Here is an 18,728-nt window from a genome sequence, read left to right as displayed (position 1 = left end):
GCTTTTCTGTCATGAATTCAAAAAAAGTGATTGAGACATAAGGATATGATTTAGTTTATTATGAAATAGATAAGCTAAATGAATTCGATATGATATTAGGAGAACAGGGACTTAGAACTCTTAAAGCAGAATTAAATTTATTTCATTCTAGTTTAAAGTACCAAAATTAATTTTACTACCAATAACCCTCAATACGAAAAAGATATTAGAAAACAAATGCAAAAAAACGTTCAAATAAGTGAATCTCATCCTTTCACTACAACTATTCAGGCGACAATTAGGACCCAGACAGAGGAACCAATATGGACAAAACAATATCTATATCCGATTGCGGATAACGACTTTGTGAATAAAGAAATTAGCGAGTTATTAAAAAATGGAACTATTAAACCAAGTAAAAGCCCATATAATTCACCCATGTGGACTGTTCCAAAAAAAGGCACTGACGAACAAGGTAAGCCAAAAAGGAGAATGGTAGTTGGTTTCCAAAAAATTAATGCTCAGACAATCACAGATAGATATCCAATACCTGATGTAAATATGACTATCCAAAATTTAGGAGAAGCAAAAGTATTTTCAACTATAGATTTAGAATCAGGATTCCATCAAATTTTAATAAAGGAATCCGATAGAGAAAAGTCCGCTTTTGCAGTCAATGGAGCAAAGTATGAATTTGTTAGGATGCCGTTTGGGTTGAAAAACGCACCTTCAATCTTTCAACGATGCGTAGACGATATCTTACGAGAATATATTGGTAAAATTGCATATGTATATATAGACGATGTATTAATATTCTTTTCCTCACCCGAAGAACATATTGAACACGTTTCAACTAGATATAATAAATGCACTACATAAAGCCAATATGAAAATTGCAGACGAAAAGTAACATTTTTTTCAAAACTCAGTGGAGTATCTTGGCCACATCATTAAGCATAATAGGATTACTATGGATCCAAACAAGATTGAAACAATAAAAAATTTCCCAGTTCCAAAAACGCTTAAAGAACTAAGGTCATTTTTAGGATTAGCTAATTATTACTAGAAAATTTATTAGGAATTTTGCATCTATCACTAAACTTTTAACTATTCATTTAAGAGGAGATCAAGGAATGATAAAAAAAAATCAGAGCTCCAAAGTAGACATAAAATTAGACGAGGCGGCACTGCATGCACTACAAAAAATAAAAATAGCACTTCAGGAACAAACAGAACTCTTTCAACCAGATTTCTCGAAACCATTTGATTTAACTACTGATGCAAGTAATTTTGCTATTGGGGCAGTTCTATCTCAAAATAAACAACCAATTGCCTTCATTTCAAGAACATTAAATGATACTGATAGCACAAATGAAAAAGAACTATTAGCCATAGTTTGGTCACTTCAAAAGTTACGAAACTATTTATATGGGGTAGCAAATTTAACTATTTACACAGACCATCAGTCCCTCATATATTCAATATTAGACAAGAATCCGAATACGAAATTAAAAAGGTGGAAAAATTTAATTGAAGAATGTGGAGCAAAACTTATTTATAAACCAGGACACCATAATGCTGTAGCAGACGCTTTATCAAGACAACAAAGAAATGCGACTACTAATTGTTCTCAACATTCGGCAGAAAGTTCACCTGTAGAACATTTAAAAAAGGTGAAACAACCATTGAATTAATTTAGAAATCAAATTGTACCTATTTATGATCCTGCCACCGTAGGCGTATCAACGAAAACAATTTTTCCAAATAGAGTACGTCATACAATCCACTACAAAGACAAAAATTACTTAATAGAAAAATTAAAATAAGTTGCAAGACCAACTGTCACGAACGCTTTAAAAATAGACGAGGAAATATTATTTCATGTCAAAAATGACATTATTGCTAATATTCCAACTTGCACATTTGTAATATCACCAAATCTATTGATAGATGTTATAAACATAGACGAACTAGTAGTAAAGACACACAGACGTGCTCACCGCAATTATAAAAATAACACACAAGAAATTTTACTTACACATTTTTGGCCCAACATGAAAGAAATGTGTAGAACAGAAACAATAAAATGTGAAATTTGTTTACAACACAAGTATGAAAGACATCCAAACAAACAACCTATAGGAAAATCTCCAATTCCAACAAAAGTAGGGGAATACATACAGATGGATATATTTCACATGAACAACAATATATACATCAGCTCTATTGATAAGTACTCAAAATATTGTTACTTACGAAAACTGGAAAACAAACTAAATTGTGATGACTACATAGAGGAAATATTATCTCAAGTGTACCCCAACGCTAAACATCTTATGACTGATAACGAAAATGTGTTCGTAGGCAACGTAGCGAAGGCAGTGTATAACAGACTTCAAATTACATATGCATTGACTCCAATACACCATTCAACAAGGAACGGTCAAGTTGAACGAGTTCACAGTACACTAATCGAAATTTCGACAAGTTTAGCTAGCGAAAACAAAACAGCCCCTGGCGAAGAATTGTTTAACGCGGTACGACAGTACAATAAAACTGTCCATTCAACTACAGGATACAAATCGGAAGACGTATTTTTCAATCGGGACAAGTATCCGGAAATATAAGATATTTTACGCAAAAATCAAGGAAGAGTATTAAATCATCACAATAAAGGTAGAAAGACCATCACATATAAGTCAGGAGATATAATTTATTCCCGAACGGACAGACGGAATAAAAGTGCCAATAAATATAACAAACATATTGTAAAAGAAGATCGCAACCATTCTAACTGAGAGAGGAAAAATTATCCATAAGGACAGCATTCGAAGACAGGCTACAGCATGTACAGCGGTATTATAATATTATTTACAATTTACTCCTCTTTTGCAGATTTAGTGACTGACCTCAGTAATAGAAAATTTGTTTTGACTGAGACAGACATAGTGTATTTATTTGAAGACACACAATTTTTGTACCAAGTAGCCAATTTAACGACTATGTTTACACCGTACGAAAATATAATGAGGAACAGGTATAATGCAAATCCGAATGAAGAAGAGGCTATTCTTGTCAGTAAAATAGAGGCTTTAAAATCACAATTAAGACCCACAAACTATAGGGCACGACGTTCACTAAATTTTTTAGGCTCAATTATAAAATTCGTCACAGGAACAGAAGACCATGACGATTTAATAGAAATAAAAACAGGCTTAAATTACTTAATTGAAAACAATAACAAACAAAGAAAGATTAACTCTCAGTTTGAAAAATTATTAGAAAAACTAGATCCGAAATCTGTCATAGAAGAATTTGTAATCAGAGAAGTTTACAAAGAGTTAGAGACAATTACAAATACAATTAATTTTGCTAGAAATGGAAATTTTACTCTGGAACTTTAAACTTGAACAATATTCACGAATTGATTTCAAATGAAATTTTTGATGTTCATGTCATAAATATATTAGAATATTCGGATATCCACGTATGTATGTACAGGAATGCGATAATCACAATATATAAATACCCTATCATTAAAAATAAATGTAAATTATACAATTTAATTCCGTTATAACCCTGACAGACGACAGCGCTAATATGCATTAGCGGGTTTAACCGTGCGATTCTGTAACTTGAGACAGTCTCAAGTCTCTAAATTTGAGATTTTAAGTTAGAGACAATTTTTGAGACTTGAGATGATATTGCTATTCTGTAAGTGACAGTCACAAAATCTATTACATTTCATTATTCAGAGATGTTTTTACACTTGAATGAAAATAAATATGTCGATAACAAATATTAAATTTTCTATAACATAGTCAAAAAACATAATTATCAATGAAAATAAAAATATATGTTGACTTTGTTTCATAATATTTACGAAATTTATGTAAAATTGATTTATTTTTAACCTTTTCGTGTTTGAGTTGCTTACAAAATATAAAGAAACGACAATCGATTAATATCTATGATGATCTCTATTCAGTATATTCAAAATGGCAGACAAGAGTTCTTTTTAGTTTTGTGACCTCCTAACTACCAGGTCTCAATATTTTGAGACTAACGCTAGAGACTGTTTAGTGAATAGTAACTAGTCTCAAATTGAGACTTTGCCTCAAAATGTCTCAAATAGAGACTAGAGACTGGTTACAGAATCCCGCTATAAGTTACATTTATATGCGCATTTGACCCATGTGAATGCAAGTTTGTAATGCACAAGAATTTCGTGCATTTGGCTGAATTTAGTAGGCAACATTAGTTAAAAATGACAGATTTTTGCTATTGTTTGACAGATGTCGCTTGAAATCTGCCGCCTTGTTTGTGTTTACAGCTTCAGAGGTAAACAGTTTTTATATTGCTAATTAAATTATGTGCAAGTATATTAACAAAAACAAATTTTAATATTTTTAGATGGCAGAAAATAAACAACGCACAGTTTGCTATCCATTTTTCCAATATTCTTCACTTTTTCACACACTTTCATTTCACTTTTTGTTTTAATAAATTAACAAATTTCACTATCAGCTGTCCAAATGCACAAGTCTGCCGTCTGTCACCATAAAATTTCAAATACAAACATGGAAAATTACAAATTGAAAGAAAAATATAAAAATGTGAAAATAAATGCCCCTATTGCGGTTTTCAATCCAACTGCATTTTAGTCGAAGTTTAAAAATTCGGTATTGCCGACATCAACTCAATCTGTCAAAAAAAATTGCAGTTGAAGTATGATGGAACTTCAACTTTTTTTTGGTATTGCGGTTTTCAACTATGTACAAGTGGGGTTGACTAGTATATAAATAACATTCGTGCAGTGAAATCAAAAAAATATTAAAGAATAGTGGAGAATTTTAATTAATGTTAAATTAATGTTAAATTAATTTTAATTAATACTTTTTATAAATTTTTTGGAAAAATAAAGTTACAAAAAAAAGCAATTCGAAAAATTGGTGGAGTTAATGGAAAAGTTTCCAGAAGTAGGAAGAGGAAAGCCACAATTTGGAAACAATAAATTCAAAATAACAAAGAATTGTGGGAGAGTGTGGCACTGTAGTTAAATTGTTTAGGGCCACCAAGCAGAACTTCCTACGAATGGGGACGAGTTAGTTATGGTTATGACATTAAAAATATTAACTGAAATAAAATTTTTTTATTAAATGTGGATTCACTATAAGGCAAGTCTAATGAAAAAACTTGCCAACAACAGGAATAACTACCTTGCGACTGGTGGTGGACCGTCGCAAGAGCAGTCGCTGAGCTCAGTGGAAGAGAGCGTGGCCCAGCTTATTCAATTAAGGGAAGCAGTTGCACCAAGTGGGCCAGCATTTGGTGTGGAGAATATACCTCCTACTGTCGCCGATGTGCCCCTTGAACGTTCACCATTGTCCACTCCAGTTGTGCAGGAACGCCCGACTCCTTCCAGGAGAATTCAGTTAAGGAGAGCGAACAATTGCATGGAGTCGGAAAGGCTGCAACTCCTTTCAACCCAGGCTGAAACGCAACAGCAAAATTAAAAAAAAATTGGATAGTTGGAGAAAACTGAACATAAATCTTATACTCTCCAAAAAGAAGCTTTAGATTTAAAAAAAAGGAAAATGGATATATACGAAAGAAAAGCAAACGAGGCGCATGAACTCCATGCACTTAAAATTAAAGTGCCTCGAATCAAAATTGCTAAATTAAAATCTTCGCAAAGATTTTAATTTTTTTTTGGTTATTTAACACACGAAGTAATATTTTTTTGTATTCTATTTTTAATTATTCTGGAATGAAGTGATATTTTATATTTTTGTACCATAGTTTAAGTTTACTTTAAAAAATGAAGTGATATTGTTATTTAATGAATTTATTTAAATAAAATTTAAATATATGCCTGTATAAATAGCAGATTAAAAAGAATAAATGAAATTTAATATTTTAATTATTTAGAGGGAAGACATAATATTATTGTGAATTATTCGAGCCGTATCCTATTCTCTTTCTATGTCCAAAATATCATTGGTCATTGTAGTATTTGAAGTAGATGGTATTTCTTCCGGAGATTCCACTTGAAAGTGTTGGCAAATATTGTGCAATGCACAGCAAGCATTCACAATTTGCGTAGCCTCTTCAGGAGTGTAATGTAAACCTCGTACAGATAAAAGACATTTCAATGAAATTCGGTATATAATATTTTCTTAACACCTTGATGACATGTACGAAATATGGGTGAAATCGGTTCACAACCACGCCTTCTTCCAATATAACGCTATTTTGAATTCCACCTGATGCCTTCTCTGTATAATATATAGTACATTAGGAACCAATGATGATAGGGGAATAAAACTTTACAAAAATACGGTATTTGAAAAATATGTAAATGACGTATAATATCTCGATTATCACTTTTCAAATTCAATTGTTTAAATATGTCGTTTACAAAATTTTAGCTGTTTTACTATCTGTCAAAATTCCCTTTCTTAGGTTGGCAACGCCAATCATACTTCGACTGAACTTAGTTGAAGTTCGCAATACCGAAAAAGAGTTTGGTTGATCTGAAGTTGAATTGCCTTAACTTCAATTCGACCAAGTCGGGTTGAAAACCGCAATAGGGGCAAAATTTAACAGCAAAATTAAAAAAAGTAAAGTATTTAAGTGTAAAAATAATGTAGGAATAAATATTTGTAAACAAGAATTGCAAGATAATTGTACCATCCCTTTACTAAATAAGGACAAAGCATATTGTAATATTGTTCAAGAAAACAATGTGCCATTATTAATATTAGATCACGGAAATATTATAATTGACGGAAACCATATATGGAACTGCCAAAATATTACAGGCACAAAATTAATTCAGTTTAATATTAGCACTACTTTAAATAATAAGATATATTTTAACCATGACCAAGAAATAAAAAATATTATAGATGGTGAACATTTGGGTGCTCAACTTAGCGGGAAGCACACCACTGTATATAAAGTTTTAGGAGTCACTTAAACTTAATAGTGAAAATGCATTCCTTTTAACTGATATTAAATATGCCACAATATTCATTTATTTTCCACAAATTTTATATATATATTTATACACTTAATGAAAACTTAATTAAATGGTCAAATGAATATGTGCGGTATCGCTGTTGAGCTTGGTGATATATATGTAAATAGATCAGGATCGCGGCTGATCCAAAGCTGTACGTAGAAGAAGGTGTTCGGGAGAAAAAAGGTATCAACAACTAAGGTGATGCGACGCTTGGGCCCGCTGACGAGACAAAAGTATTTCCGTAGCGCACAGGATCGGTGTTGGTCGTTGCGAAGCAAATCAACGCGGCGCAGTGCATAAGGGAATGTGTATCAGCGATGCGTGTATGGCGAATGTTAATGTGCGAACTGTTTGTAACGAAGTTAGTCTGATTTCCCGATGCCCATCCTTTTTGTTGAGTGGGTTGGCGTACAGATGTGTTGAGTTGTGCAGTAGTGTCATCAGATGTGGTGAATTACACTGTAACATTAGGAAGCGCCACTTTTACCGGGTAGAGGGGGTGGATGCTTAACTCATTTAAACACGTGGTCATCAAAATGAGCAAATCAAAATTTTCTAATATACAAGAAATGTACAAATACCTAATTCCTGTTGAGGAACGCGCTTTACAATTTTTAAGCTATGCTATTCTTTTAGTAATAATAATAGGATTATTTATATACGCCTCAGTAAAGGCATGTAAATGTTACCAGATTAAACAAGAAGCCAAAAACGCTGAGTTTTCGAGCAGGTATATGAAATGCAAGTACAGCGACTCCAAGCACAGCGCTTTTGAAATGAGGACATTTCATTTTAACACAGGGGAGAGTTAAGGAAGATAACATTCCTTATCATACTCACGGACCCAAATAAATCAACAAGTCCTTATCAGCTGTAAACATAAAAACATGTCTCATGACATATACACATAATAATGTATGGTAATTATCAGTAACAGAACTTATCCAAAAATATTTATCAGCTTAAAATGAGAACACAACAGAACAACATGAGTGTTCTGTCGATACTACAAATAGTTGTAAGCAAACCTAATGTCTTTTAGTCTTAGTATTACTACAAACCAAGAAGGTATATTGAACTTAATAATGAATAATAATAAACCCAAAACTATTAATATTTAACTCCGGCGTCCCCTCGCCCAAAAAAGATCCAAGCAGCATCATATTCGAGAGAATGCCTTCCGTGACGCCTTCCATGTTTTGAAATCGCATACACGTACATATGTCCATATAGCCTTGTGTACAGTTCTATGATTACTTGTATCGGTGAACATGAACCTGCGTTCTAAGTTAATTTAAAGATACCAAAGAAAAAGTGGCAACTGACAATGTAATATTGTAAAGTAATATTGAAAAGACAACATAAGAATTTTTGGATAATTGATTGTCTAAATATAGTCAAATATATAAAATAGTTTTACAATAATTACAAGAAGTGAAATTTCAATTATCCGATTTATTCTGACACATGTTTACTTATTGACAGATGAACACAAAATAGACCTGTATACACGGCGAAAAAATTTCACACTGATCTATGACACAAGTGTATTGTGTATGGTTACTTTTAGTTAGCATCATTCGGCATTCGTTCTCATTTTGAAATTCCCTTCATGGTTGCATTTGGAATTAATGTTACTATTATGTTGGAAATTTTGAATTTTATTATCTAGTAGAGGACCCGTCCATGCTTCACTGTGGCTGACCCATAGATCAGGGATAATGGGATACCCAACTTATCTCACACTGGAGAGAGCGCCTCAAAATAGGCGTTTTTTATATCATTTTCTATTGTGGCCAGATCGAACAAAATAAGAATTTTTGGGCATATACAGTGAGTTCTAAAAGTGTTCACGTAATGCACATTTTGCTTTTCTCATTGAATTTCATTCAAATATGGCAACACTTCAAGAAATATTTATTGCTGTTACATGGCATCAACATTCTTGGCTTCAAAGCCCACTACGATTGGTTTCCATGGTTACTTAAATTTGAATAAATACCGTTTAAATGCGTTAGTGCACGTGAACACTTTCTGAGCTGGTGTGACTCGGTATGTAAATAGTTCCGTTATTACAAAATATTTGTCAGCATTTTTTAATAATTTTATTGTGCGACGGATTTCACTTTTTCTAAGGTTTGTAAGAAAAATTAAAGTTCGAAAAATTGGTCATTTATCAAGCCTGCTCAATTTTCAGACATGACTAAAAAACTGAACCTCATTTTGCGAAAAGCTGTATGTTCGGACTTGAAGGAGGGGCTTTCAGTTAGAACGATTGCACAAAAACAATATCAATTGGTGTGATCAGTAAAATAAAAAAACAAGATCGAATTAACACACCACCCAACAAGTTAGGCAGGCCTAAAAAGCTCACTCCTGAAACAGAAAGGACTTTACGCCGTCTCATCATGACTGATGCAGCTAAAAACGCAGTGGAGGCTAACAAAGTGTTATTCTCATCTTTAGGTACTAGAGTATGCAGCAATACCATTCGAAATTCGCTGAAAAGTTCCAATTTGCGTGCAAGACCAATGATTAAAAAGCCTTACATGTCAGCGAAAAACAAAACAGCTAGGATGAAATTTGCAAAAGAACACAAAAATTGGACAAACGAACAGTTCAAATTAGTAATTTGGTCTGACGAAACGAAAATTAATCGTATTAATTCAGATGGACGCATTTGGACATGGTATGACAAGCGATGCGGTCCCACGGATAGGAATATGCTGCGCACACTTAAATTCGGAGGTGGTTCACTTATGGTATGGGGTTATTCCTGTGGCGGTAAGGTGGGAAAATTGCGTCGAATTAACGGAATAATGAGGGCTACGGACTATATTAGCATTCTAGAGGATTCACTTATCCCTAGTTTCAAGATTTTGGATATGAACCCGGTGATTTGTTATACATGCAAGACAATGACCCTAAACATACCGCCCGCATTGGTTGGGAAACGGAATTCGGGTGATGGAGTGGCCAGCTCAGTCACCCGATATGAATCCTATTGAAAATTTATGGGCGATTGTTAAAAAACGGTTAATTGCTCAAAGAGAAACACCAAAAACCATAGATGAACTTTGGACTCAAGTTGAACGAGTTTGGAACAGTTTCTCTTCGGAAATTTTAGATAATCTAATCAACTCTATGCCGGACCGTATTAAAGCAGTCATAAAAGCCAAAGGCGGAACCACAAGTTATTAGTTATTAAACTTTAATCGCCACTTTACTTCTAAGTTCAAATATTGTTCACATGAATTGTATTACTTTATATGTATGCCACCAGAGATTATTGAATGAAGTGCTTGTTTATGTTAAAAAGTTTTCAATTAAATATACTTTACTTCTCGTAAAAAAATTTTCATTTGAATGGCAATTTTTCTAATGAGCAGCTGCAATGCAGAATTTTTTACTATACGTGAACACTTTTTGAACTCACGTTAAATTAAAATACCCAACATTTATTACGATTGCAAATTATTATATATTGGACTTTTAATATATGGCGAAACTGGTTAAATCCTTTTTTATGGTTTTATGGTATATTAAAACAACTGACTTTCGATCTTTCAATACTTAATAAGGTGAATTAAGCCTGTTAGTTCTTAATTAATAAATGTTTTTAATCATCACTCATAATTCCCGTCCTGCTATATGGTGCAGAGTCTTGGACGATGTCAACAACGGATGAGTCGACGTTGCGAGTTTTCGAGAGAAACGAACGAATGAGCTGTACGAGATATACGACGACATCGACATAGTTCAGAGAATTAAAAGACAGCGGCTACGCTGGCTAGGTCATGTTGTCCGGATAGACGAAAACACTCCAGCTCTGAAAGTATTCGACGCAGTACCCGCCGGGGGAAGCAGAGGAAGAGGAAGACCTCCAGTCCGTTGGAAGGACCAAGTGGAGAAGGACCTGGCTTCGCTTGGAATATCCAATTGGCGCCATGTAGCGAAAAGATGAAACGACTGGCGCGCTGATGTTAACTCGGCTATAATCGCGTAAGCGGTGTCTACGCCAATTAAGAAGAAGAATCATTTGTAATTAAAAATTAATTTTACTCTGCATCAAATTGCAAAACGTTTCATGAAATATATTTAAACTTCGCATTTTCATTGTTTTACATTTTTTATTCGCGATCTTGAACGGCGGCAACAAATCCCTCCTTTCGCATATATTATTGGTATAATTTCAATCTGGCCGTTCCAGTCATTCCAATTGCAAAACGTCAAAACCCACTGAATCCAGTCAACTGTCAAAGTCCGGTAGATGAGCGGTTCTCACATTTGGGCATTTCTTTATCTCTGTCATAGATAATACTACTACTACCATCTATATGATTTTTATTAGTTAGATTAAAACTATTAGTTAATATGATATAGCATTTTTATGAAGCAACTTGTGTTAGTTTATAAAAAAATTGATCATAAAAGCATTTCGTGTGTTAATTAAGCATTGATTTTAAGGGGAAAATACTGTTGAATTTGGGCTTTGCACCAGGGAAATTAACCGTTTAAAAGGGATTTTTTTAGTTGGAAAGAGGCGGAATGACCATCGAGGACAATGAAGGCAGCGGACGTCCTAAAGAGGTGAAAGCTCTGTGCAAAGTGGGTGCCTCGCAAGTTCATAATCTAACAAAAACCTCGAATTGTCGGTGTGTGACAATAGAAACACGGCTCACTTCCGAGTCCAATCGACAGTTGGACTGCACATGATGAATTTGTTCTCAAGTGTGGAAAGACGAAAAACTCTACTGGCAAGGTTATGACAATCAGTCTTTTGGGATACATGTGGTATAATATTCATCGACTGATTATTTCCATTGATTTGTGTATTTGGTTGCAATTCCATTCTACTATTCCAAATATTTAGCAATTGTATTCTTTTTGAGGAAGGATCAGTTTGAAATTGTACGCATATATTTCATCGTTTCTGTTTAAATATTCCACGGTATTTAGCTCCTATAATAAACGCGTCCGATCGCTGCTAAATTCGCTATATAAAGGCACGCTGCCGTCGCTCCAGTCGCCCTGTACCGCCGCAAACGCTACGCTTCACAATATTTAAATACAGGTACGTAATATCTTCGAAAATATTCATTTAAATCATATGCATTAAAGGGCTATACAGATCTATGTATCAACAATATATTTGAGGTATTTAATTGAATAAGGATTAATGCAGTATTAGTTAAATCGCTTCGAAAATTAGCCATTATTTGTCGTAAAAAGTACTTGACAAAAAAATGTTATTGTGGGATATCCATAAGAGATAGACATATGTATACATCGCTGAGTTTTCTGCAGACCTTTACAATGTGTACAATACTTAGTACATTATTTTGATGAATCTGTAATTATTTACGACATTACATTAGAAACTTCAAAAATCACAGTATTTTTCTACTATTTAATGGATGTTATTATACATTTAAACTTTTCTCTTCAATAACCATCTATTAAAAAAAGTATCAAAATCTGTTGCGTAGTTTTAAAGATTTAAGCATACATAGGGACATAGTGACAGAAAAAGCGACTTTGTTTTACACTATGGGGTGATTTTCAGTATGAAGTATGCATAATAATAATTGAAATGTTTTAGAAAAAGATGAATAAGAATTAAAATTTGGTAAAGAAAAATAGTACTGTGTCATGTGTACATAAATTGTTCAAGAATTTGAGAATGTAATTGAGATCGAGAGATATTAAGAATCCAATTTAATATATTTATTCTTTAGTTACAGCCAACTATTGCAAGGTGCTGAATTATCCTGAAAATAAACTTTTTGAGTGTATTTGAATAGCTGTTCAATAGTTGGCAAAACGCCTTCGATCAAAATTCCAATTTATTTTTCGGCATTTACAGATCCTTTAGGAATAATAAGATGCCCAACACCAAATTTGGTTATACCCTCTACACGCTCTCCTTTCCTACGACGCACTGTGACATTTCCGTTGGGTTCAAATAAATTTAATTTTCATTCGTCAAAAAAAATAACATTTCTCTAGTCTGATGCAGTCCAAGTTTTGTATTATTTTGACAACTGTAGCAACTAATTCTTCATTCGGCTGGCCTTCGGATTCGTAATACAAGATTATTCTATTTTTATTTTTACTTTTTTTCAGACGCTCCCTGCCCTTTTTTCGATTTAAAGAATTAAAACTTGTATAATTTTTAACAATATTGGACGTTTAGAAAATTTATTTTTATGCTTTCTGCTTCCTTCTATATTGAATCCTTTGTTCTTCGTTCAATTGCGGAACAGTTGTGCGAACTGCTTCGGTCATAGCTTGAGTATCGTACTGGAGTTCTCTTTGCAACTCATGGTTTAAGGCATCTTGCATAGCACGATTGGGTGCTGTCAGGCCCAAACACGACAATACTTTATTTGCCATCAACAAACACATATCTTCTATTATGATCAATGTGTCATTGTAAATCTCTGCCGTAATTTCCAATGTAGGATTCAAAGTTTCACAACGCACGCGATGCAACACATCCTCAGACATTTCATCCCTATATTTCATCCACAAATCATTCGGATTTGAGGGGAAACATGTCGATATTATAATCGCAAACAGTGTGCGAATTTGATGCGGCGATGAAGATATCACGGAATCCTTGAGCGTATCATACCAATGCGAATCGTTTTCAAGCAACCGTAATAATTGACACGCCTCACGGTAAGTCGCACACAGATGTCCATCAACTGTTCGCAATTGTTGAAAAGATGTCGGACCAGGAACATTCACCAATAACAATCTAAGATAATAACATTCATCGTTATTAGGATGTACTGTATATATACGGCCTATAGAATCTGTGGCAAATACATTTTCATATCCTTCAAGTGGTGTTCCTTGTTTACGACGCTGAAAAGACTTTGATGATGCGTTCCATGCGTAGTAGCGCGGCATATCAGCATACAGCAAAGTGCGAGCGAATTGATCAGTTGCACAAATTGAGAAGAAACCTGTCAATGTGGTCACAGGTGGACGTGCCGCTCTATCCACAGCGTTGTTTGGGTTGAAATACACTCGTCGTCCATTTTCTAAATGAACTGCCAAATGCAATACAGTGGGATGTCTTTCATGAATTGCAAACGAAAATATGCGCCAGATAGCCTCGTTGCTGCTTACATAGCGACCCATCTGATAGTGAGACACTTCATCATTTGTGTTTGTTACTGTGAACATGGCCATGTCGCTACCTTTGTTAACATATTTACATATGTACTTTATGGATTTCACAGAGTTACAAAATTCCACGTTGATGTGAGCTTCAAAAGTTTTGGACAATATGGGCGAGAACGGCACAATCCAACGATTGTCTACATAAAAATCTTGTCCTTTTATCTTGACATCTACAGATCGTCCACCGTCCTCAACTGATCGCCGACGATACAATGGGTAACCATCGATTCCCGAGATGGTTTCAGCAAGCAAGTTTCACTTGGCCATACACACGATGATTTGTAATGAAATTCATTAAAGATTTTAATTTTTGCTTGTAAACTCTGGCTGTGATGTCATGCCTATCAAGTGGTGTTTGGTTGTGTAGCAGTTCTTTTTTTATTTCAATCCATTGTGGGTTACAGGTGAATGTAATAAATAGGTCTGGACGGCCATACTTTCGAACATAAGACATCGCATCTTGAGCGTACTCGTGCATGTGGCGCGGGCTTCCGATGTAAGTGGCCGGTAAAATTGTCATTCTTCCTACATTATTTACATTGCCGTCAGCATTGATTGCATCGCGAAGATGAATGTACTCTTCAGATCGAAGCTGCTGTTGGTTAAGACGGATGTATGTCAATCTTTCAATCTCAATTTTGACGTACATGTCCACTGCATACTAATGAAAGAGCCGTTGACACATCAAAATTTGATTTACTTCACCTTCACGGATCATGAGTCTGTATGCATAATAATTCATGGCACTGACTTTTTTGTGTGTATCAGCACCTGGAAGTACATATGATAAAAAAATACATTTATATATTGAACATATAAAATATTTTATTCTGTATAATCTAATTACCTGTTGTTGGATTAACCATTTGGATATTAAAATGGTACCCATCTTCTCCCTGCCAGAAAATTATGGGTATTGTAAAGCATCATAAGCTCTATGCGTTTCATATACACGTTTCAATTCATTGTTCCGGCGATGAAGTACAATATCTCTTGATTGCAAATTCTCTCCAACAACGACAATAGCCACTTCATCTATTGTCGGTGAATTAAACCTCCTTGCATGCTCTCCAGCAGGTGTTTTGTCGGCTCTTATTACAATATTATGGCTGTCTGATGGCATCCGATCCAGTGCCATTTTGAATATCTTCACTAATTCATTATTCTCGTGAAGAAATGTTTGCAGTTGTGGGACAATGGTGCGCTTGACGGTTGGATTATGACCACAACGTGTATCAACTTCCACATCTTGATTGCCCATAAAATAAATTTGCAAAAATTTATGATCTTCATCTGGCACTGGCAGCATTGCCCCCAGTAGGTGATGAATTTGTCCTTGTATCTGTAATTGTTTAAGAACTGGTTAAATTAATTGTGATACAAATACAAATTAGAATTTCACTAAAACAATTATGGTATACTTCCTTGAAAGTAGGCATGAACCCGTCTTGTACTATATGCGTTGCACCAAACGATGTCATTTGGAAGCAATTATTATATTTTTGGATGTTAGCCAAGAAGTGTTTAGAATCATTTTCCATCCCCTTAACTAATGAGTGTAACGGTTCAGGTGGTGGAACCAATTGAGGCAATTGTACATTGCCACCAGCACAACATAATCCTGCAGGTTCACTACTGTACTTTAATGCTTTACAATGTTGACAAATGATTGACATTTCTCCAATCGTCACAGATTTGTCGGCACTATAATCAAATTCCGGATCGTAGGAAAATGCTCCTCGTTCGAGGTTTACAGGAGCATTGCGTCTGCGGATTCGATTAAATTCGTTATCCCGTGCTCGCTGCTGTTGTGATCGATGTGCACGAACTCGTTCCATTCTCCCCCTATCCACTTGATAGTTATTTACTCTTGAACGTAATTCTCCCATACTTGTACGACTGTTATCATTATCAGCATCTTGCTGGTCATTAGTGCGGTTGTAGCGTAAAGCAGCTCGTTGCACATTTACACGACTTCGACGACCTATGTCATTTCTATTCCTCGGCATTGTAAGCAGGGAGAAGAAAATCACTTTTAGCAGTATTTCAATATTTCTCCAATTAAATGCTTCTTTTTTTTAACATGAGATGACAAAACCAAGGATGTTAAAGTAGGAGCGCAGCAAAAAGTCTCTAAATTTATGGACAAAACAATGTAACGTTCGGATACACGTGCTTTTTACTTGAGATGACAAAACAATGGAACGTTCGGATACACTTATTACAGGGCATCTCGACAGGATAGAATTTATAGAATACTAACTGTTATTGCCATTGCCAAATCTGTATGTGGGCATTTGCGATCATGATATAATCATTTGCGCAAAAGCGTAGGGTAGGTAGGTTCGAGATGATGTAGCGTATGCTTTGAGCAGAGAACGTATAATATAGAGAAGGTTCATGGCGTGCCGATTGTCATCACGTTCCTCTTTTTGGAGGGGTTGAGTTTTCTATTAGTGGATTTCACCACAAAAATATTATTAGCGGATTTCACCAATATTTAACATGAAGGGGTCGAAAATAGCAGAATTGTGCATTTTCATTGTTAAATGAGAAAAGTGATGCTAATTTCAATGTTTACAAATGTACGCTTACAGATTCGCGTGTTTACAATGCGCAAACGACTATGGATATCATTTACAGATATTCTCCATATACTTATGTATTTGATAACAAACTTATCTATGTACATACATATGTATTCGCAATTTGACCTATTTAATGATAAATTCCATTAAATCTGTTGGAATTTATAATAAAGTCATATTTCCATTATTACCTAAATAAATATAGATGCATGTATATTGGGCATTAGAGGTTTTGATAACATTTTGAAGACCAAGCCGACGCACATATTCGCATATGGTTGTATGTACATATAAACAGATTTTTAAAAACCATACCCGAATGATAAAATTTTTTTTGATAAAATCCCGTTTTGATAAAATCTTAAAAGTCATATGCATATAATTATGTGTGCATGTAAACAGATTTTAAAAAACCGTACGCATAAAGTTCACATATTCACATACTTATGTATGTAATTTTGTGTTCATGTAAACAAATTTGAAACAATCATTCGCATAATGTTTGTAAATTTGTCTACACACAACTTTGTATGTAAATATACATATACAACCATTGTTTCATACAAAAACTCCGTTGTCACGGACAACCAATGAGCTGTGCCGAAAAAAATAAACGAATGGCCGCCGTTTGTCACCCTTGCCGCTGTACAGCTCCGCCAACAAACCAGTGTAAATATGTATGTTTGTGCGTGAGCTTGCATACATATCGACGCAGCTGCGAAAAAATATTTCAGAATTACAAAATATCTTTCAGATTCCTTGACAAATACAGTCAATACCGGTTGTGTGCCACAGTCAAAGATACCGAATTTTTGGGTTTGTTAAAAATAAAAATGTAATATGGTACATACGCGACTGCGGATACTTAAACGAGTCGTACTTAAACAATAATTTATATGTATTTCAAAAAACAACCGTGAGATGCAGCAAGATAAAATCTAGGCTGTTAAGAGTGATGAGGGAGGGATTTGATTTTCATTTAAGCGGAGTACTACTTAGCCGGGGACTGTACACATGAATCAGAGGAATATTGAATATTTTCTTTGAAAAATTTCTTGAATTGAAAATCGACAAATAATCTATGTTGTCAATTTTATTCTAAAATATTTTAATACTTGTTTTTGCGGGGTTGACACTTTTTCCTTCTCATATATTTCAGAAATATATTCAATTTATGATTTTTAGCTTTTGAAATCGTTGTGAAAAGACGCTTGGAGCCAAGGCATGCTCGGGGAGATGTAATGGCGTCTGCTTTTATGAATAAATCGAATATGCTTTTTGAAAATACGTTTGCGTTTATGAATGAAAACTTTGTTGTTGTGTAATTTACTATAAATTTTGACGTCGAAATTCGGCTGCCATATTGGTTTCTGATGCTTTTCCAAACGATTGTTGTTTTTGTAGAACAATATTTGTAATTTTTGCGGGTGACATATTCACATTTGTGTAAGTATGTACATATGTTGTGTATGCATTATTTGTGTGGGAATGTTGTGCGCACATATTTACATGTCTACGCATATATACACACTTACAGTATGATGATGCTTGAGGCGATTGTAGAACAATATTTGTAATTTTTGCGGGTGACATATCCACATGTGAACGCATGTATGTAAGTATGTATGGTGTATTGTTTGTGTAGGAATGTCATACGCACATATTTACATGTGTAAGTTACGCAATCACTTTCGTGAGAGCGAAAAAAAATACAATTTTAGTTTTAGGCGGACAGCGATTCCGCGTTTATTGAGTTTAAATTAACAACTGCCCAACTGATCTAGTTTACAAGTACTTATATTTATATTAAAGCTAGGGCTATGCACTTAATTATTTGCATCACCAGTTTATTGTACTGAGCAGACTGCTGCAATAGCAATATTGTTTCAGCTTGCGCTTTGCGCAAGCTATTCTTTGGAAAGTTAATATTTCTGCAATAA

This window comes from Bactrocera neohumeralis, unplaced genomic scaffold, assembly GCF_024586455.1.
Source record: "Bactrocera neohumeralis isolate Rockhampton unplaced genomic scaffold, APGP_CSIRO_Bneo_wtdbg2-racon-allhic-juicebox.fasta_v2 cluster09, whole genome shotgun sequence".
NCBI lineage: Eukaryota > Metazoa > Arthropoda > Insecta > Diptera > Tephritidae > Bactrocera > Bactrocera neohumeralis.
This window is presented reverse-complemented; position numbering follows the sequence as displayed.